The sequence below is a fragment of the Xiphias gladius genome, chromosome 5, assembly GCF_016859285.1.
Source record: "Xiphias gladius isolate SHS-SW01 ecotype Sanya breed wild chromosome 5, ASM1685928v1, whole genome shotgun sequence".
NCBI classification, from domain to species: Eukaryota; Metazoa; Chordata; class Actinopteri; order Istiophoriformes; family Xiphiidae; genus Xiphias; species Xiphias gladius.
In genome coordinates this window covers 4,692,013-4,714,925 of record NC_053404.1, presented here as the reverse complement: position 1 = coordinate 4,714,925, position 22,913 = coordinate 4,692,013, and the positions used below count along the sequence as shown (strand labels likewise).

The window sequence follows — 22,913 nt, the reverse complement described above, 5'->3', positions numbered from 1 at the left end:
ACATTTTGTCTATAGTAATCATCAGGGATATCAGCATTTCCTTACAAATAGAAATGCTTTAAAGGGCTCGTTACTGCTGGGCCAAAAACTCCCACTGTTGGATGTGAGAACTGCCGTTGTTGTGGGCGGGTTTTTTTTGCCCCCAACGACCACAAGGGGAACAATTAGCTTATTCCGCACTCAAAAACAAACCCAAGCAATTTATGCAAAGGTGAGATTCTTTCTTTATTAGATATGTTTTCAAGAACTTCAGCATTTTTTGGTTTAACAGGAGAAAAGACTTCCAGGATGAAGATTACTGCTTGGTTTTGGCAAATGCAGGTCTATTCAACTTCCCCTCTTCTATAAAAGAGCAGCGCACAGAGCTCTTCTCTGGAACGATCCAGGAATATCTCCCTGTCAGACAAACGGTCTAGATCTTAGCACCGCCAGAATAAAGCAAAGCATCCTGCTGAATTTTTTTTGAGAAAAGTGTTGGTATCACTGATACCACACTGCAATGGATCTGTTCATATCTACTTGGTAGAATACATGTTGTCATCTGTAAGGTAACAGCTTCTCCGATTATCTGATAATCATTCTTCCTTTGGGATACCTCAAGGCTTTCTTCAAGGCCTGTTACATTTTTCACTGTAGATTCTCCCACTTGGCAATATCCTCTGTAAATTTCATAGTAAAATGTTGTCTTTACACTGATGACAATAATATTTTATTATAATGACTTAACTTTGGACCCAAAGATGCAGAATACAGACTATGAGGCAGAAGCAGTTTTGAATTTGATTTATTGCAAACAGTATGGTAGAAGGTTGGTTAACGTTCACCAGAGTCCTTTGGGTTAGGGGGTTGCAGTTCAGCTGGCGGAGCAGGGGGAGTAGAAAAGGTGAGTGTTTCGGGGTCACTCGATAAAGACAATCCAAATGGGAAACAGGCAATGAAGAAGGAGCTGGGCACTGTAATTTTAAATTAATCTAACTCAAACAGGAGGAAATTGTGCTTTTTTTTGGGAGCTCATGGATTAATGCACTTTACATTATATATGGTCATTGGACAGTCTATGGGTGGCAAATAAACTTCAGGGTAATAAAGGAACATGTCATCATGCAACAGTGTGGCACATTGACATGGTTTTAATAGCTCTGGACAATAATGGAGACTAAACTACTGTCTTCTTCTCAGGCTTTCCAAAATACAGCAATAAAACACCTGCAGGCATGCTGTGGTGCATATTTGAAATGTTTATGGTGAATATGATTTTAATGTACAGTTCAAAAAATATTCAATATGGCAAAGATTCAGTTGAGGTCTAGACAGTCCACTCATCACACATTTGGCTGCATATACCTCCTCTCTCTGTGGGAAGAGAGTATGAATTCACTTCATTAAAATTCTACCAGGGAAGATGACACCTTTTATTTAAGGTCTCCAATTCTCTTCCTCCCTCTCTTTCTCTCTTGCTCCCTTTCTCTGATCTTTTTCTTTTTACACAGGGGAGATTGATTTGACTTTTAATTTGCCAGCACAATGTCACAGCATCTATTTGTGAAATGAGGTCACAGAGCTCAAGTTGTTTTACAGGATCAATACTAAGGGATATAATGTAATAAAGCAAATATGCTGGACCTTGCCAATACTCACAGGGTTTCAATTACAGCCTTCCTTTGGCAATATTAGTAAAGATATCATGCTGATAAAACCAAGGTCTTTTTATCATTTGCCTCTTTTGTCAATGGGAAGCCTCATATCAACCTCCATATTTTATTCAGTGAATATGAGGACAGCCTGTCTGAGTGACTGAGCCACAGACAGAGAGAATACAGAGGGGGATTTCAAGGACCATAACTGTGTCTACCACCTTCATATTTACCAGCAGAAACCCAACCTGTGGGATGTGTCTGTTGTGTGAGTTGTTGATTGAAACAGACATGCTCGGCTAAGCTTCAGAGAGCATCTGGCAGATTTACTTATTTCTGACTTCATGAGGCTTTCAATTCCCACTTCACCTGTTGTAATTCACACACGCACACACACACACACACACACACACACACACACACACACACACACACACACAATATATATATATAAAGTTGTGATAGTCAGTGTGCAATACTCAGTGGCGTTGTCTCTCATTAAATCTGATCCCAGTTTACTCTTTTCTCTATGCTGTGATGTTGTTGACACCATGTAATTACAAGGTACTCCATATTATGTACTACTATCTAATACAACTACAGTTTCTATTATTATTAATTAAAAAAAACACAAATTCGCATGCATTGTTTATGTGAAGCAGTCTTAAAAATCTGACATTAATTGTTCAATTATGTTTTTGTAATAAATGTATTCATGTAAAAGAAGTTATATAACCAAGTCCATGACTGTGAGTTGGGATAAACTGGCACAGTAACACAATGCGAATGATACTGTGCAGTTACATAAAACAGTAGAAAGACAAGAAAATAAAGACATAGCTTCCACATTGGCATTCATAATAGTGTCTCATAATGGTAACCTGTAAGTTTCTGCAGGGACAATTTGGCGCACATATATGGGTTTTATGTTCATGCTCAACTGCAATGTTTGCAGTTACTGGAGCCAGAGAGTACAAGACCTTGAGTGAAGCTTAAGACATATTCACGTCACGTAGGAGATAATTACAAGTTTCCAACTTGTAAATATAGTTCACAGCAACACCTAAGTCATAATTGTGATTGGTAACTGATTTTTCTGCCAGTTCCCATATCTAAGCCTGAAAAGTCAAATGAATATTAATACCTCACACTAGCCAGAGTCCTTTGTTATGGGCAATCAAACCTAAATTTAATGCATATATATATATTGTCAGTGCAGATATTTTTAACCCTCAAAGGACCAACTCTGTCATACAGTTGTCTAGAGTTGTCTCCTGATGTTAGAGCTTGAAGGTAGTAAACAAGGAAATCTTTCTTGTCTCTACCATCTTTCCAAAATTAAATGAGGCAGGATGAGCAAGCAGCCAATACGAGAGCAGACTTTGATAGTAAAAGAAACCTGTCAATCAGACCCCCAGCCCCAAACAAACCTCTTTTGCGAAGTGAAGCCACATTGAAACCATTGCTACCCATTAGAGTTAAGAACAGATGTTCACTTTCAGCAAACTAATCTCTTCTTTTTTGCTTACAGTAGAGTTCAGTGTACTGAGCTCTGATTTGAGAAAGGCAAGGCCCTCCAATGCCCAGCCAGTTTGAGAGAAATAATACAAGCAGCAGGGAAGGAGGGATGCTGCCTGGCAGCAGTAAGTGACAAAGATAGAGGTCAATTACAATAAAGTGTTTGATAACAAGTCACTATATATAATGTACAACTTTGTGGATTGCAATTGTTTTCCCACTAGCTATGATCCTGGAATGGATTAATTTAGAACAATGGATACTGTGTTTCAAAATGGGACCCAGTTCAGTTCTGTTAAATTTACTGAGTCGCCGCGCATGCCAAGATATTTTTTCAGGCTTCCTCAGGCTGTGCTGACAGAGCATGTGCATTAGATTCGTCCTCTTGCTGAGCTGACTGACTTCATGCTGACTCCCCATGCGTGAATGGCATGACTTTTCGCGTTTTATACGACCTAATAGTTCAAATTCTGATTTTTTCAGGTTGGTGTGTTTGTGACACTATTTGGGCCAGTGTGCGGCATGTGACCTGCAATTCCAACTGTGACCACTACAACAAAATTACCTTACAGGACGGTATTGTTTATAGGGGCTTAGCTCCTGCAGTTCATGATAACAACCATGCACTCAAAACATGCCTTTCTTAAAGCAAAAGTATCTTTTGTAAAAAAACTACTTTACTTGCCTCGAAGAAAAAGTATGATTGCCTATTTAAGAGCATTTCCACAACACGCACTGTATTTTTAATCCTAGAAAGGAGCTGGCAAGTTTTGGGCGCTGTTTTGATGGGGAAACTCGAATAGTTAGTTGGTGAGATGAAGAAAACTTTGAAAAAAAGAAGGAAGTTCGCAGGAGAGTTCATCTTTCGAGGCTTTGATTGCAATCACTGTGTGACTGTGTGACAAGGATATGATGTGAATAGAAAGCATGAACCAATACTTTTCATCATTGTTAACCACACTGGAGATTGACCTGGAGACACCAGAAAATATTTTGGGGGCTGCTATTTGATCTTAACAAGCAATAAACCAGACCCAAAGTCAATTTTAAGTCCAGCTAACAACCACTACAGTCTGCAATCATCAGTATACTCCACAAAACCATGTTCGGCAGTCTGAACAAATATAAAAATATAAATTGTGTCCTGAGGCTGGTGCCACATGAAAGGCCATGGAGTCATTAAAATCAAAAGGTTCACATGGTCTGTAAAGTAAATTTAGTAGCAGTCTGTTAGATTATAAAATACCTTGACAACTGACTAAAACTGACAGTTTAACGTGCAGGTGGAACAAGAGAAAGGAACACCGAGCACACAAAATAGAATGCATTAATGCTCTGGGTATCATGAATGTGCTCAGCATTTTTCATTCAATATCTACTGAACCAGACACAGATCAGTGAGATCAGAAAAGGATCACAGAGTATGAATCATTTTTGTCAGTCACTGCTATGGTTAAGGTTTGGTCAGGTTTAGGCACAAAAATGGCTTGGTTTTGGTTAGCGAAAGATACTTGGTTTAAAGTAACATCTTCACTAAGGGCAAGAAAACCTTTGTATTCATATTTCATTGAATAACTTACATGCTTGGTTTCAATAAACCAACAGACTGTCAGTAGAAAATGGAAGACAAAAACATCTTCCACATGAAAGTTTTATGCTTTGTCAACCATCCATCAACTCTGACCTTCTCAGTAGTCTGACTTTAAGCCTTTATAACAACATCACGGTACAGACGACAGCTGACTGACGAGAGTCATTATTCACATGACCACTAAAGCTCATTGTCAGTTAAACATAAACATATGTTGTCTTTTATAATTTTTACAAATGATTGATGCTGTCATTTTTCTTGAAAAGACTGTGTCTGGTTGGTAGAAAATCTGGTGTGTAGCACTGTAAATAATCAGATTTACAGTGCTATTCAACACTGCAGATTAGTCCTTTTTAAACTCAGATGTGTACCGCAAACTGCAGTGCATGGTTCTGAACAAATGCTTGAGAAGAACAAAGACAGAAAGTGTGATAAGAAAAAGATAAATTCATGTTTTTGGTAAATGTTCAGGATCTGCTCGTCCTTTTGGGACCTAGACTGAAACCTGAAAGAGAATGTTTATTAAAGAAACAAGCTTAGATATGGTTCTGACAAAAGAAAGCCATAGTGTCAGTTTCTTTGTTTCATGAGACTGCATCTAGTTATTGGTGATTTACATTTTAGTATTAATTGCCATTGATAACAAAAGACCTATTTCAACATCTAATGAGCATTGGTGCAGTAGAAATATGAATCAGTAAGTAATCTCTCTACCATTAATGTGTTCAAACTCCTTCCCATATAGTTTTTCTGACCAGTGCTTCAACGGGCCAATTTGTTCTCCTCATCCCCCACTACTATAACTATGCACAGTCCAAGTCTTCCCAGTGTTCTCTCTACTGGCACTGGTGTCAGGAAGAGTCAACAGTGTTCCTTCTGAATGCCTCTCACCCCCATTTTATGTGGCAGCCAATGAAGATTATGAGGGCTCTCATTAAAAGATTATGTAAGACTACTGGAAAGCCAACGTCTGAGTTACCTCCCTCTATATTTCACTGTCTTTCCTTCAGACACTCACTCAATCACACTTTTAAGCCCATCCTTCTTTTTATGCTTCATATAATCTGAAACCAAAGTATGTTAATGGAACATGGACAGTGTCATATTTTCTTAGGTCTAATATGAAGATGAAGATCTGTATTGTGAGTTAATGTTGGCACTTGATCAGTTCACGAGTCACACATTTGTCTCATGCTGAATTGGGTCATTAGCACATTTCAATCAAAATTTCAAACTGCAACTGTCAGGTTGTGCTGCACTTCATATAATTCAAATTGAGCTGACTCATGACACAAGGACAAAGAAAAGTGTTAGCAGCTAGCCTTGGCAGTGACTTCAGGGTCAACGTGGCTGCTCTCCAAAAATGGACCTAATCAGTCACTAAACATTAATCAGTCAAACACTAATTATCAACATTCTTTGTTTATTCAGTCTTTGTTGAGTCATGCTATTTAGTTAATTCAGCACTTTATGTATTGTAACTATTACATTGCTCAATTTGCTCAGTTGAAATCTTGTATTCAAATAAGACAAATAATAGTAATAATAGTGTACAAGAATAACGCAAAAAAAAAGTACTTAGATGAGGATTTGATTTGTTTTGCACAGATTCCTTAAACGGTAGATTCCTTTTGATCTGCATTCATAATTCTCTGCTTCCAACTGGTTCATGTCAACATACCCTTCCAGACCTATACATTTTTGATTAGTTGTTCTTATGCATTCAACTGCACTACAGCAGTCAAAAATCACTCCACGTCTTTTGTCAAATGACAGTTCCTTCACTTCATTCTGAGGTGAGACCTTTTCACAGCAGATGTTTGAACTTGTCACAGCAGGAATGTCATGATTCATTTCTGGGCTCTCTTGTTCCGTCCTCCAGACCTGGCATTCCCTCCTGCCATGTTTCCCTGCAGTGTAGTCACCTGGCTTTCCCTGACAATCTGCACACCTGCTCTCACTCTGATAACCACCCAGCTCTAAATCCCAAGCCCCTCTCACCTGTTTGTCATCTGTAATCAGCCATGGACTACATATACCTGCCCTCTGCTCACAATTGTTTTTAGTTTATCTCATCGTTTCTGCATTTATGTGTTCCCATGAGGTCTTGGTCTTGGTCTTGGTCTTGGTCTTGGTCTTGGTCTTGGTCTTGGTCTTGGTCTTGGTCTTGGTCTTGGTCTTCTGTTCCTGCCTGCACTGCCTGTAAGTTTGTCTCACTATTAAAGCCCTTTACTGTTTCTACCTGCCTCCTCTGTGCCTGCATTTGGGTTCCCCCTCCTGCCTCAGCTGCCACCACCCAAATATAGTCTCTACTTTTAATCTCTTTTAAACCTCCAAAACAAGTGGAAATGAAAATATGGCAAATGAGTAATTTCAATAATAATTTTTTATTTATAGATAACTTTTCTAAATCCATGTTATAAAGTGCATCACAGAAGGCAACAACTTCAAAACAAGCAGATCATAAAAAAGTAATAAGCAAATAACACCAATTACAGTGTTGCCAGCAAAATGGAAGTCAATAAAAAGCAAGGACAACCTCTCCGATTAAAAGTGTTTTTTGTTGTTGTTGTTTTTTTAAGAAGAGATTTAAAAGAGGTCAATGAGTCTGCTGACCTGATTACCTCATGCAGCTCATTCCATAGCTTTTGGGGTCTGACTATGAATGCTCTGACTCACCTAGTTTTCAGCCCAACTCAGGAACAGAGAGGGACTTGTACCTGAGGATCTCAGGGTACGTACTAGCTTGCAACTACAAGGTCAGATATACAGTATACTATGGAACGAAGCCACGAAGAGCCTTAAAAGCAACATGTCCTTAAACCTGAAAAACTATATAGGTTGTTTTTCCCTACTGCTTGACGCGACGTATAGGAGTGGTGCGTGAAATAGTGCCCTTATGGTGGCACTTTCTTAGGGGAGGACAGTCTCCTTAAGTCAACAGTGAGGTCTTAAAATCAATTCTAAAACATACCCAGACCCAGTGCTAGGAAGCTAAAACAGGTGTGATGTGATCAATTCTCTTGGATCCTGTTAGAAGCCTAGTGGCTGAGTTCAGTACAGTCTGGATTAATAGATTTTTGTTTGAGGCAGGGAGAGAGACTGTTTGAATAGTCAAGGTGTAAAGAGATGACGACATGTAAAATGCTATCTATGTCTTTGAACGATAAAATAGATCATATTTTGGAAATATTTCTGAGATGATAAAAACAAGAATGCACAAGTTTTGTGCTGTGCTGCTCAAAGCTTAAGTTACTATCAAACCAAATGCCAAGATTCTTGGCACAGGCTTAATGTGTTTCCAATAGGGAACCAGCAGATGGCAGGAGTTGTTTTTGCTGGGAACCAATTACGACGATCTTTGTTTTGTTTGAGTTAAGCTGCAGAAAATGTTTTGACATCTAGTTGTAAACATAACATAGGCAGTCATGTAGTGAACTCAGCAATTCAGGATCAGCGGCTATCATGAGGCAAGTAAATTTGCATGTCATCGACATAACAATGAAAGGAAACATGGATATGTCCCAGGGAAGGCATGTGCAGAGAAAATACCATTGGTACCAAAAACTGACATCTTAGGGATGCCATACAAGACAGGAGCAAAAGATGATGTGGAAAAATATTAATTGACGACCTTTTTTTCATCACGAAAATAGACAAAAACTAAATAGAAGCAACAAATGGATGTTTTAATGCAAAGTCTCATTTAAGAACCTGCAAGCATCTGCTGAACCATAAATTGTAGCTCCTGATTAACAAAACTGTTTCCTCTGCAAAATACAGTATCTCTTGTTCAGAACATGATTCAGCTGCTTGACCCATTGCACTACTGTTAATAAGAAACACCTTCAAAAGTAATGTCTCTGTCAGTAATGTTATCTGATATTACCTGTGCTTCTAAGAAACAGATTTATGAACTAAATCTATCTACCATCTACTGAGAATTACACAAGAAGCTGCAACAAAACAGCTGAGACAAACTACAAAAATGTGCATGCAGCAGCACACTGATACTTATAAAGAGGTAAGATAATTAAACAATCAGGTGATGTGGGTGTAATGTTAACATTACTCTGTCGGCTATCTTTAGTATTGCTATCAAAAAGAATTAGTAAATTCCAAGTTTAATGTAGACAGTAACCGTCTAAATCTCCCTCTAGATGTTCGCTAAAGAAATATCATATTTGATGTTACCCGACAATATGGTGTCTCCTCTCAAACTAAACTCAGAAAATGAACAAGTTTTTAGGGAACAAGTGGGGGAATCCAGCTTCTGAAAGACTCACTGCTTTGTAGCGAACAGCACAGGTAGCAGTAATGATAGATAGCAGGAACGACTGCACTATATTAGATTAGAGAAGGCGGTTCTCTTCAAACAGACAGTTTGGAAGTCCTAACTGGATTTACTGAAGTGAGTTTGTATGCACTACTGCAGAGCAGAGTGACATGGACACATTGCAATAGGCATCTTTAATCATGGTAAGTGTACAAAAAGATGGTGATAGCCATAGCCCCAAAATGCTTAGAATACATAAGAATTAAAAATGCATGAAAAAACATATCTTACTAAATTTTTTGATATGAAAAGGTAGCTTGAAGATTGGTCTGTAATTTTGAGGCAGGGTAGGATCCAGTCCAGTTTTTTTTTTTTTTTTTTTTTTTTTTAAAAAAAAGGTTATACAGAGGCAGTTTGAAGTAAACCGGGACACAACCATTAGATAAAGAACTGTTAATAAATGACAGCAGACAGGGCCCAATAGATTCAGTGACTTGGTAAAAAAAACTTTGATGGTATTATATCAACTGGACTGGAAGACACCTTCATAAGAAACACTATTTCTATAAGGTCAGACAAGGAAATGGGGGAAAAAAATTATTTTAAAGTGTTCTGTGGTACTGTGTGCCAGTAGTAGTAACAGAAGCTCTGATGAACTATATCAATGAAGTAAAAGGAGGTACCAGAGTACAAGGAGGAGTTGGGTTAACCAGTTTATCAACATTCTTACATAAATCTTTGGTTTTGCTTATGGGCAGAGAGAATTTCAGAGAAGTAATTTGCTCTTGCATTCTTTACCATATTATTGTAGTGGAGTAATAACTAATTCATAGCCTCGTAATGTATTTGGATACCCGATTTCTACCATTTCCTCTCTGCTTTTCTACATTCCAAAGTAAAGCTAAGAATATTATGATTTATCCAAGGCTTCTTTCATTGTGTAGGGTTATATATATATATATATATATATATATATATATATATAAAATAAATAAATAAATAAATAAATAACAGTCCCTGCAGAACCGGCACAGGTTCCACTTTGCAAGTGTTCTGGACTGGGTTCCTGCGCGTCAGCCAGATGGCCAGCTTGGCAGAACCAGATAAAAAGTTCACCAGTGTATGTGCCGTCTTCTTTTTAGCACTGTACCTGGGGCCAAAAATGAACAAATCAAAAGAAAATTTCTCCCTGATACCCTGAAACCACCTTTTTAAAACGAACAGCGTCACCAGCCGAGGACACTGAACAAACAAATGCTCCAGGGTCTCTGCCTGAGAGCAGATGACACACTCCTCCCCCAGCTCAGGATCCAGGTGCGCTCTGTATCTGTTCGTAGCTATCGCCCCGTGTACAACCCTCCACTGGAGGTCTGCTGTCCGCTTTTCAATGGGCAGCCTTTCGGGGAAGCACCTGGACCAAAAAACTCAGGTTCAGAACCTTCACGCAGATTTGATAGGCTGCTTTTTTCCCTACAGCCTGGAACTGGTCCAGGTGTGGGGTTGTGAACGTCAGCAGCTGTCCTCCTCCTTCCTGCCACTCTCCCACAGCTGGGGTGACGGACAGAGAGGGGAAGCTGTACTCGCAGCCTTCGCTCCATTGTTTGCACAGGTCTCTGTTTTCTGCGAATGCTCTCAGGTTTTGTGGCAGGGCAGCACTAACCTCCTTCACCACTCTGTAAATCAGCCTGGTAGATGTGATGTTGCTCCTCCTTCCCACGTCGTCCACCGATGTTGCCGTCACCTTCATCAGATGTCCTGGTTTGGTGCAGCCAGCCTCCCTGAGACCGGCTCGCAAGCTGGCAGACTACAACGTCTGGGTCTGTATAAAGTTGTTGAAAAACAACGGTTCTTCAAACAACCACATACCCGGAGTTTCATTTGTTCGACGTGTGATCTTAAAGATCTGCCACGCCTGCAGGACAGAGCTGTAAAAAGGTGTCAGTCCAGTTAGGTCCACCGTTTCCGGTTGGAGGAGGAAAAGCTGTTTGTCGTAGCCCAGTCGACCGGCTCTCCTCAGCAGCAGACAAGCTGTGTCAAACCAGCTTGGGCCACAGTTGTACAGCAGCCTTTGCGCGGTCTGGAGTCTAAATGAGGCCATTTTGGACTGGATGTTGATCAATCCCTGCCCCCCTTCAGCCACAGGCAGATGTAAGGCTGCTGCTCTGACCCAGTGGTAACCAGACCAGAAGTAGTCCAGGATGGCTTTCTGAATTTCCTCTACCAGGCCCCTTGGTGGCGTCAGAGCGATAACTTTGTGCCAGAGAGTCGAGGAGACCAAGTTATTGGCAACCAGAACCCTTCCCCTATATGACAACTGGGGTAGCAGCCATTTCCATTTAGACAACCGAGCGCACACTTTCTCCCTAGCTCCCTCCCAGTTCTTTCTCTGAAAGCCCTCAGTGCCCAAGAACACTCCCAGCACCTTCAGCCCCTCCTTCCCCCACTGGAGTCCTCCAGGCAGACTGGGCACTGCCTGATCCCGCCACTGTCCCACCAACAGAGCTTCAATTTTTTTTCCAGTTCAACCGTGCAGATGAGGCCTGTTCATAAAGAGTCAGGGTGTCCTGCAGATGTTGAACATCCTCTTGACTGAAAACAAAGATGTAAATGTCATCTGCTTACGCAGAAACAGTGGGAGGACGATCGAGGTCCGGCAGTGAGAGACCACTGAGCCGACCTCTCAGCCTGCACAGCAGGGGCTCAATAGCTAAGCTATATAGTTGACCTGATATAGGACAACCCTGTCTTATCCCTCGCTGTACAGGGATTGGCCGGCTCAGCCCCGTCCCCATCTTCACCATACATTGTGCACCTTTATACAGTAAACCAACCCAAGCCAGAAAAACATCACCAATACCAAAAGCCCTAAGTGCAGAAAACAAGTAGGAGGGATCCACGCTGTCAAAAGCCTTTTCCTGATCTAAAGACAATATCCCACAATTTACATTATAATATTTACAAACATCAATAACATCTCGTATGAGGAAAATGTTGTCCATGATTGTCCTATCTGGTACACAATAGATCTGGTCTATATTTACAATTATTTCCAGGACGTCCTTAAGTCTGTTTGATAAGGCTCTCGAAAGTACCTTATAGTCTGTACAGAGGAGGGCAACTGGCCTCCAGTTCTTAAGTTGGGCCAGGTCTCCTTTCTTGGGTAGCAGGGAGAGCACAGCCCTCTGACAGGAGACTGGGAGAGATCCTGTTCTAAAGCACTCTAACAGAACACCATGTAAATCGGGTCCGATTGTGTTCCAGAAATGCTTGTAGAAGTCACTGGAGAGACCATCGACCCCTGGTGCCCGTCCCAATGCCGTCTGGTTGATGGCGACCATCAACTCCTCCAGAGTCAGCTCCCGATCCAGACCAGCCTTCTCGTCCGGGCTAAGTTGAGGAAGCCCCTGCAGAAGGTCCTCGCGGCCCTCCGTGTTGCAGTGGCCTGCACCAAAGAGGTTGGTGTAGAAATCCATTGCATAGCTCCTCATCTCATCCGGACTAGCGGTCACTCTGCCTCCTGGCAGCCTAAGGCAGGTCATCTGCTTTCGTTGGGCGACCGTTTTTTCCAGGTTGAAAAAGAAGGAGCTTGGAGCATCCATGTCCTTCAGCTGGAGGAAGCGGGACCTGACGAGGGCTCCTTCTATTCTCTCCTGCAGTAAGGAGCTCAGCTCCAACCTTTTTTCCTGCAAGTTGGCCCTTAGCAGGATCTGGGTTGCCATGCAAGCCCTCTTCAACTTCCCTAATGTTGGCTTCAAGTTCTTGCACTGCTAACTTATTTTAGCAGTGGAATGGCAGGTGTACTGTTGGCAAAAAACACAAATTTGTGTTTTGCCACTCTCCCACCACAGTTTCAGTGAACTGAAGTCAGTTTTTTAAATTTTCCACTGCTGCCAAAATTGCTCAAAGCAGTGACAGAAGTCCTGTCTAGAATGAGTTTGTTGTTAAAACTACAGTAAGATTTAACCCTTTCACCCGGTGAAATATACAGATCTATGCTGACTAAGTGATGGTCAGTGAACCCAACTGGACTAATTTTGCTCTCAACCAGTCTGGAGCTGAGACTTTGGGAGATATAGATTCTGTCCAGTCGGGCTGCACTGACCGTGTCGTCTCTGACCCTCACCCATGTGTACTGTCTGGACTGTGGATGTTTGACCCTCCACGCGTCCAGCAGATCTAGTTATGTTATAATGCTGTTTAGGTTCTGTGATGACTGCGGGTGGGGTTCCTCGCTTGTCCTGTCCACAGTAAAGTCGACAGTACAGTTGAAGTCCCCACCAATGATGAGTTGGTCGTGATGGTGTTTCGTTAGCTCGTTTTGTAGCTTGTTGAACAAGACTATTCTTTCGGCCCCCTGGTTTGGGGCATATATGTTGACAAAGCAGAACACAGATTTCTCTATTTCTGCTCTGACCATCAGCAACCGTCCCTTCACTACTTCAGTAGTAGACAGAACCGTTGTATTTGTGGTTGGTTTTAACAAAACGGCTACTCCTGCACTGAAGTTGGTGCCATGGCTAAGGGCATATGTACCCTCCCACCATAAACCCCAATCTACTTCGTCTGTCTGAGTTGTGTGTGTGTCTTGTAAAAACAGCACATCAATCTTTTTTTGAGCAGAGACCTCAGATATTAGAGCTCTTTTGTGCTTGTCTCTCCCACCATTGGTGTTTAGAGACCCTATTCTGAGGCTCCGCATTGAGGGGACAGAGAAAAATATCAGACGTAAGACAAGCAGGGAACAGTAAAGAGGAAAAAACACCTTGTGGTACATGATCATGTCAGCGACCTTCTAGTCCTTCTAACAGTTTTACTTTTTGCGACTTTCCTCAAAATTGTGACGTGTTTTTCTAGACGGAAGCGTTTCTTTTCGTCCAAAATGTCAAACCCAACCAGTTTTTTTAATATGCCAACAGATCTAATGAACTTCTCAGTGTCTCTGAAATAATCAGTCACTTTAACCGATTTTCCAAATGTTTCATCCGGGAACTGATTTATTTCCTCTAGAGAGTAGAGGTTTGTGTTCCTGTTAGGACTCTCACCAATAGATACAGCGTCTGACTCAGTCTTACTCCATGTCTCCTCCTGCATCTGATAGCTGGCTACCGAATACACTTTGTCCTTCGGTATTATCTTTGACTATTAAACTGGTGGAATCAGCTTCTTCAGCTTTTTTCTTCTGACTGCCAGGGTGCCTGTTTCAGCCTCAGCCCTGGCAGACTCAGAGCAGCTCAGGCTCTCTTCAGTCTCAGCATCCTGCAGCCTGTGGCTGCTGTTACTGCTTGACCCGTGAACTGTCCACCATCACCACCGTCCTGGTCCACACCCCCTCCGGGCTGCGGCCCCCCCCCCCCGGCGGCGGGCGCGTCAGCCAGCAGCTCTCGGGCACCGGCCTGCCACCACCACCCACACCGCCGCGCTGCACTCCACCGCGCTGGACATGAGCTGGCCTGAGCTGGCCTGAGCTGGCGTAGACCAGGTTAATGTGTAGTACACAATACTGTGTACTACACATTAACAGTTAGCATCTGAATACCTGGTAAGTTTGAGTGGATACCATCCCCATTAAAAAGAGACTGTTAATAAAACCCACATTGGGAGCCCTACAAGTGGCCTGCAGCCACATATGAAGACTAAAGAGTCTGCTGAAACTACCAGTGCCATGACCAAACTGTGGGAGTGGAACCTGAAATAAAAACCAACTTTCTACAGTGCAATGGGAAATTTAAAAAGATGCTTAAAATCACATCGGGTGAACTTGGACTGTTGAACGGTGCAATTTATTCCCACATGGACTATTACAGACGGGAGCAGTAAACCTCTGCGCTTTTTTAGAATGCCAGAGGGGAACCAGTGTGTGACTGTTTTTAAGGAAACGCATATTCCCAGTTATGGAATCACCAACAATCAGTGTTGAGGGGGAGAACAGCAGCTAGGGGGTGTAGACTGGGCTCTGTCAGGACAAAACAAAGCGCTTTCAGAATTCAAAGTGCGCGCTATATACACCAACTGTGGATGGTCCTAGCCGGGGACTGCTGCAGCGAGGTCTTAGCACAGGGGTTTCCTGCTGTCTCCAGACAAATGTTACCTCCAGAACTTATCCTGATCATGGACCCCTTCAGGTACCTGGGGTGAGTGGAGGAGGAGGACCTGACCACTGAAACGGGTCATTTTCCTGGGCTGGGCTGGCGAATCTTCTGAGCAATGTCCGCAGGTGGTGGAGAGGAGACAGCAGTATCAGAAGGTGTTGCAGCCAGGTCCGGTAAAAGTGGGAGCACAATGACATCTAGTGGGTAGGCCGGAGCCTTATCAGGCATAGCAGTTGACAGTTCCAGGTGAGGCTGTGATGTTGCTGAGTAGTTCCTGCCGCCAAAAACTACCTCAGACCAGGATAGTTACATCTGAGGTTAGTCAAATTAAAAATTGAGGTAAGAACTGGAGTCTTGGGTGTGGCTCCTTTTTGAGCTGACTCGGCACCCGGCTGGTCTGGGATCGGCACCAGTAGAAGGAAGGTTCCAATGCTCCCACAGCAGCAGTGATGCTCATTAGTCACATCCGCTTCACGTTCATATAATCTATTCTCCACAGCTGCTGGGCTCTCAACTCATGCACCAGGTTCAGCACATGCTCTAGCACTGGTCAATGTCAGCTATGGAAGAGTGGTGGCAGAGTCCGAGACTGCAGTCTATGATCGTTGGGGGGAGGGTGCATATATGAGATATGCTTGTACCGGGCTAAGTCGACCAAAGCTATCGAACAACTTCTTCTTTTCCCGGATTTGATCCTCAAACCGGTGAATGATGCCCTCAAGTCCTGTGTAAAACAGATTACAGTTATCACACACACCAATGTGTCAGAGGGAGATAGTTTGTGTGTGCGTGTGTGTGAGAGGATGTATATGATGGCTGGTTCTGGTGGTGGCGCTGTTTTGGGTGGGAACTGTCTGGGCTTTCACAGGGTTTTATATTGACCTGGAAAGATACTTGGCGTACAGGATGTCGTGATTGGCGCACTGGGCTCTATAGGGGTGTTTTTCCACCAGTCTCCAGACAGCTAATGAGGAGATGCGGGGCAGGTGTGCAGTGTGTTGGCCGGGAGAGAAGCAAAGCTCATGGACACCATGATGGAACAGTGTAGAAGAAACTGACCAGAATGAAAGGAAGAAGCCAGCCTATGGCCTAGTCTTGAATAAGGGGACTGTAAAAGCCGTGAGAACATGGCACACATACATGCTGCACCCACAGGCATGCTTTGAACCGTTGAACTTGAGGAGGCAGCAGGGGTCCATACAGTAACTCCAAAGGCATTGGAAAAATGATAGAAGCTATATACTGAATAGGAAAGAGTCCTTCCTTTGTGTGCACTTCCTTCCTTCTGCTTATTTTGGTTTGATATGTTGGTTTTATTTGCATGGATTTTTATTTTCTAGGTTGGAGTGTATTTAGATAACAGATTATTTTGGATTACCACAACTAGTTAATATGGCTAACTATCCCACCTTACATCATATGAACTCTTGATGCAGTAGGAGATAAGTTTGTTGATTTGCTTTCACCCTCAAATCCACCAGTTTGTGATGCCAACAGGACTGCTCTTAGCTGCATTGGATACTGATCTCTTGACACTGAGATATTTTATTCCCTTTAGTGGGATTTTATTTCTTCTAAGAGACTTAGACTTTTAACCTGTGATTTTTTTTTTTTTTTTTTTTTTAATGTTCAATGTCTACCTCAATAACTGTCTGCATGCTGTTTTTGGTCAGGACAACTACCAAGTAGACATCATTGGATTTTTCTTTAAAGTCACACTCCACACCCATGACACATGTTGTTGAAATGTTTGATTAATGAATTAATGCTTTCTGTAGGGACTGTAGAGGCAGCTTAATCCTTCAGTGGGCTGACGGTATCTATAGAGGTCCTACTTCTGTGTTTGATGTCTGCCACCAGTTTGAGACCAGGTTTTGTTAGGCCCTTTGCCTGAAATCAAGCTTTTTATACACTGGACGTAGTGTTAATTTTGTCAGCTATTTTTTGATTTAAAGATTAAAAGTCCATGTTACTTTTAGTCATATTTAGTCAATCTCATCCTTTTTACTTTTAGTCAGTTTCTATTCCAACAAAAACTCTGGAAACTTCTATGTTTTAGTCAAAAGAAAACCATAAACATTTTAGTCTAGTTTCAATCGAAAAAATTGTTGTGAACATTTTAGCCAAGAATTAGTATTTTAGTACTTAAATTATTTAAACTTCAGAAAACTGACTTTAAATAAGATTTCATACAACTGATTTTAGGCTAAAAGACACCTAAAACAAAAATAAGCCACAAAAATCACAGGTTGTATGATTAACAATGCAGCTTTGCAGAGAGGGTGTCTGGTCTGATATCAATTTTAGCAATACCTCCAGACATTAAAGAGAATAAATCAATGAAGTCTAGAAAGATGAAATAACATTAGCAAATGTGATCTTTTTTCAGCTTTTGAATGGGGGCATGCCTGAAGATGCGAATACAGGAGGATACATGCAGGAAATGCGAATACACATTACACAAGTGCCTTCAGTAGTTGGCTTAATATGCTTTAAAAGTAATATAACTACTTTTGTAAGTTATTTATTTATTTTTATTTTTTTTCAAGACATATAGAAATTTTTCTCGTTTTTATTTTTAAATTCCATTTTAGTAACCTTTTCTCATCAACAATATTGAATAGAGATTTACTCAGTTACTGTTTAATGACTTCAGTTTCATCTTGTCAATGTCTCATCTTCCTCATGGGAAATAGAGTAATTGACAAATATATTTCATCAGTGACCTTACAATCTTCATTAACGTTTGTTAATGGAAGCAAGAGAAGAAGGAATGGTTGAATGTAATAAATTAGCACGGTTCCCAAACTACTTTTATGTAATCAGCCCGTAGGCCTACTTCTTGCTTCATAAATGTGGTTGTGGCGACTGTGGACCTCACAAACAAGCAAGATTCCCCTGATGTAAAACTCTGATAAAGCTGTTAATCCTCAATTATGACAACCTTTACTCTGAGCTCTCTGGCGGCACTTGTAAAGGGGATTAGAGGAGCTGATGTGATAATGTTGATACTGATTTTCTCCCAACTAATGCAAATTATTGAGGTATTGAAAAGAAAAACATTTTGTGTACACAAAATTGCAAAAGAAGTTGTCACACCCTCGTGTCAAAGTAACTTTTTGCTCACCAGTTTCAGTGGGAGCAGTTAGCTGCACTCTTGAATGATGTTGACAAAGTGAAGGACAATTTTTGGACAATTCTTCTCTTGTGAAGGAAATTTTTTTTCAACTCCAATTTTAACTATGTAAAATTTGCTGAATAGCAGTCACTGTAGCGACAAGGCATATTTACATGATAATTTTAAATGCTAAAATGCACTGTGACATTTGCAAAAGTAAAGAAGTTGTAAAACTGGAAAACTAACATTGTGCTGCCAGTCACACTAAATTTAGATAGCTAATGTTAGCTAATTGGTCTTGTCATACCAGACTAAGTAAGGTTGTAGTGACTAAACCGCTGAGGGTATTATATTGAGCAAGGGTACATTTTATTGCTTAGGAATATAACTTTTAGTCTGAGAAAGAAGAATGTGATGTTTTTCATTTCTAAAGTACTAGTCTCTCTTTGAGGAGTATGATTCCCAAAGTCCTCTAAGTTTATAGAAAATGCTTTTTATTTTATTAATGTTGAGAATCCTAATATTCCTACATTTTACCCATGATTAAATTTACTTAAAAGCCTTGTTGCCAATACCTATTCTCTTAGGTTTAACTGTTTCTACCATTGTCTGATTTGCCCAGGTTTTGATATAAGTCTCTTTAAGACAATAAAGCTAATCATGTTATTACCATCAGGTGTGTTGATGTCTGTAACACTTATTACTGCATGTGTTTATACTTGATGTTGGGAATGTGTGGGTGGCCCAAATGTCATCCAGGATGTACTTTATATTTTTGAGTTGAGCATTTAACTTTCTCGATTTCTTTTCTTCCAAAATCTATCTTAACTGGTGACCTTTTTAAGATTCATCTTGCTTGTCAGAGTAGGTAGGACTCCTGAAGTCATAAAAGGGTCTGTTTTGTTTTTGAATAACTGCTTCTAAAAACTGGAAATATGCAACTAAATGGGAATGAAGGAACAAAATGAAATTCACCCAAAGGTTTAATAATAACATGTTGAATGTGTAGTCCTGACTCTTTGTCCCTCTTTTAACTTTGACATTTTTCTTCAGAGTAAACTTTACAAAACTGCAGTGGAAAAAGACCTTAATGGTTTAGGTATTTTTACAGTCATTAGACACCCCTTAGAAATCTCTAAGACATCCCAGGCTATTAAAGCATCTAAATAACACCATGAAAAAATTCTACAGCCTAGGTGGCTTGTTCATTGTTCAGTTTATCTTTTCTAATTATATTTGTGATATACTATTGTCACTGACTGAAGGGAGCTAATGGTATGCTTGCAGGAGGCATTTTCTGTTTTTTTTTCTCTAGATGAGTTAAACAAAATTATCTTAAGTCAGGTCCTTGGGAATTATGTTTTTAAAAAATAACTTAAAACAAAATTCACTGACTTCAATAAATCACACTTCCAGGTAATCCAGTATGTGTTTATAGGTTGTAGGTAGGTTGTACACTACCATTTAAATAAATTTGTAAAGAAAATATTTGGTACCTCTTTGCATACAACACAACCTATGAATTAGACAGCTGGGTACTGCCCAACAGACCTTTTTCAAGCACAAAATAAATCTTCAAAGTAATATGCCATGTATTTTATTAACCAGTAGATGTCGCAGATAGACTACATTTAGCTTAAAAATAAACAAGACGTGATTGTCAAATATGTTTGCCAATTTAGTAGCATCTGCTCTAGCATGGATACCATGTTTAACACTGCATAAATAAATAAAATTGTCTTTAGCAAAAGTTTAGCCAACTTAGCTTGCTGGGCTACTGACTTTTCCGTGAGGCTAAACCCCCACGCTGCAAGTAGCAATGTTCCTTTGTTGGGAATGGTAAGTAACATTAAACCACTGCCATGGTCTTCCACTGATCCAACTGATTTCTGCGATTCCCTGACTTTTCCACTAGCGCGACCATGAGGTTGAGAGTTACAGTTAATTGAATTAATTAAAATGCCATCTGTTGGATTACATCACATATGTAAATTCATGTCCTCCTCAGGGTACTGTAATTCTAATGACTTGGCCATCCTCTGACTTTTCATCTAGGTCAAAGTTTAGATTCGTCATTTTTGACAAGATACAAGACTAATGGCATTTTCATTAGCCTTTGCTGTAATTTGTGTAAAGTGCTAATTAGTATATTTGTTTGCATCCTAACATGTTAAGCTAAGATGGTGAACACAGTAAAAAATAAACCGTGTTAGCATTGTCATTGTCAACATATTAGCATGATAAAGTATGTGCATAACTACAACCTCACAGAGCTGCTAGCATGGCTATAGACTCTTTGTGTCTTTGCCAACACAGAGTACACCAAGTTTCGACTTGGAATTTGGACTTGCATACCTTGGAGTTTAAACTTAGTAAGTTCAGCTCATTAGTACGAACTGTCCAGTGGTGATTTAGCCTTGACCAATGAATGTTTGTTTTTCCCTAACTGATGAACACTGTCTTTAGAGTTCTCTATAAAGTACTTAAAGTCAATGTGTATAGCGTTATGTGATTGTGCTGTAGCATCTTTCAAATTAATATGAATTTACAAGTTTTTTGTTTTTGTTTGTGTTAAATGAGACAATCCCAGTCAGAAATCTGTGAATTCTACATATAACTGTTTTTGGATTGGATTGGATTGGATTGTCAACCTCCAAAGATGGGGGTTAGCTGTAAACCCAAATCCAGGATTTAAAAGTAAAATGTCACAGATGCCCCACTCATATTTGTCTTGAGTCTATTGCATACAAATGGTCAACATAACACACAGCTCATCCTCTGTGCAAGTATAGTCTTCCTAGAAAAAAAATGATAAATCTTATGTAAAATCATCAGAACCAATGGTACTTGTTTAAATAAAAATATTTCAGGATATTACTTGAAAGCATAAAGTAATTTCTTTAGTAGGCAGTATTGTATGACAGTGCAGCAGCAGTGTGAGTTGACATCACAGCTAAAAAATAAGTGAAAAGAGCTAAGGAGGTATTTGGACTGTGGCTTCATTGTCCTCTGTCTATGAACTGAACAAAATGATAACACCTGATAGAATACTTCTTATTCATAATACTGCAAACAAACCATGATGCTAACATCAAAGGTGTATTACTTATTTCTCTTGTGTGTGGTAGCTGCCTGCTCTGCACTACATCTCAGCTGCTTTTGTGTATCCCGTTGTATTTGTTTTGTTACTTGGGAATACATTACATATTCACATTTCTGCAGCAAGTGAATCCTTTGAATATTAGCAAGGCATGGAGCTGTCTGACTTGATCAAATATTGCCCTTCAGTAGTTTCTCTATACAAGCCACGGTTTTATTTCGGATTCACTCTATGCTGTTCAAAGAAAGGAGCAGAAAGAGAATATGTACTTTATGCATGTGTGTGTGCGTGAAAGAGTGTTTGCAAAGCATAAGTGAGCATGTTTGTACTTGAGCAGGATGCAAATAGAGACCCAGAAAATCTTTCATCTGACTAATACATAATTAATGTCCATTGTATTTGTAGTATGTATGGTACTGTATATGTACCATGCCTGAAAAATGCCTATTTGTCCCTCAGTCCAGATTCTGCTGGCTCAAACATTTGTGTGTGGGTTTTACCAAGCATTGAAGAAGAGACTTATTTTGAGAACTGTCATTCTATTACATTATCAGTCAGATATTAAGTTGCAAAGTTTATCAAGTTGAACAGTTCCTTGAAATTGCAATGCACTCACCTATCATGGAAACAATTTAATGACTCTGCTCAGACCAAAACAGTAAATTATCTTAGTTAACGCCCGTTAATTTGGTTTTAGTGATCTGCTGTACTAATATCCCATCTATGGAAAAAAACTGAGCGCAGTTTCCTTCGCCAGAATATTCCTAGCAAATACAACACATTAAGTTTTGGCAAGGTTAAGAACTATATTGTCGATTTCCATCCATTTATTAATAGTGCAAACCCAACATGTAGACTCTCTGAGCTCTACTAATGTTGGTAAAGCACAAAACCAATTTGAGTCATCTGCATATATAACTACATTGGCATTTGTTTGTTTGTTTCTTTAACATAATTGCTGAATGTAGATTACAGTAAATGTTTACACATACGATCTGTCTTAATTTTTTCTTTAAAGCTTATCATTAATGTATAGAAGCATTATTTTTTATTTGTTTATTTTTAATAAGTTTATATCTGATATATTCTATAAGGATACACTACCATGTTTTTTGCCTTTGTATGGTATGTAAGTAGTGTCTTGGAAGTCCTTTTAGGCTAGGCATTTGCAAAGATAGATGATGAGAATAGTGCAGCAGAAGAAAAATAAACAATTGGGACTCTATTAGGCCTGCAGAAAAAAAGCCCTTCCATCAAATATTATAAATGTATTGTGACAATGTGACAGTTTTAAGCTTTCTGTCTTATCTTTTAGGATTGTCAGGTCTCTCCTGACATGTAAGATGTTAAAATTGTCCATAGTCAGACACACAGAGGATCCATGACTAAAAGCCTACACTGAAACAAAAAGACATTTTTAATTTCAGGACAATGGTAAAATGCAAAAAAGACACACTGTTCATCAAAAAGTTTTGTAATTAAATAATATAGTAAGTTTAAGTTGTTGTGTGTAATGAGAAACAACTAGCAGCAGCAGACAAAAATTCATCAATTACAGAAAAAGAAACGAGCCCAAAACTAAGTCCC

General features: G+C 40.1%; 1 long non-coding RNA gene across 4 annotated transcripts in view; it reads left to right on the top strand.

Moving 5' to 3' along the window:
- The first annotated feature begins 6,889 nt into the window (after positions 1 to 6,889).
- The window catches only part of LOC120790154, a 28,454-nt gene continuing 12,430 nt past the window's right edge, over positions 6,890 to 22,913 (top strand). For all 4 annotated transcript variants that reach the window (XR_005707506.1, XR_005707507.1, XR_005707508.1 and 1 more), the window contains exons 1-2: positions 6,890 to 6,945; positions 12,281 to 12,474. This is a non-coding gene — a long non-coding RNA (uncharacterized LOC120790154). The remainder of the gene's footprint in view (positions 6,946 to 12,280; positions 12,475 to 22,913) is intronic.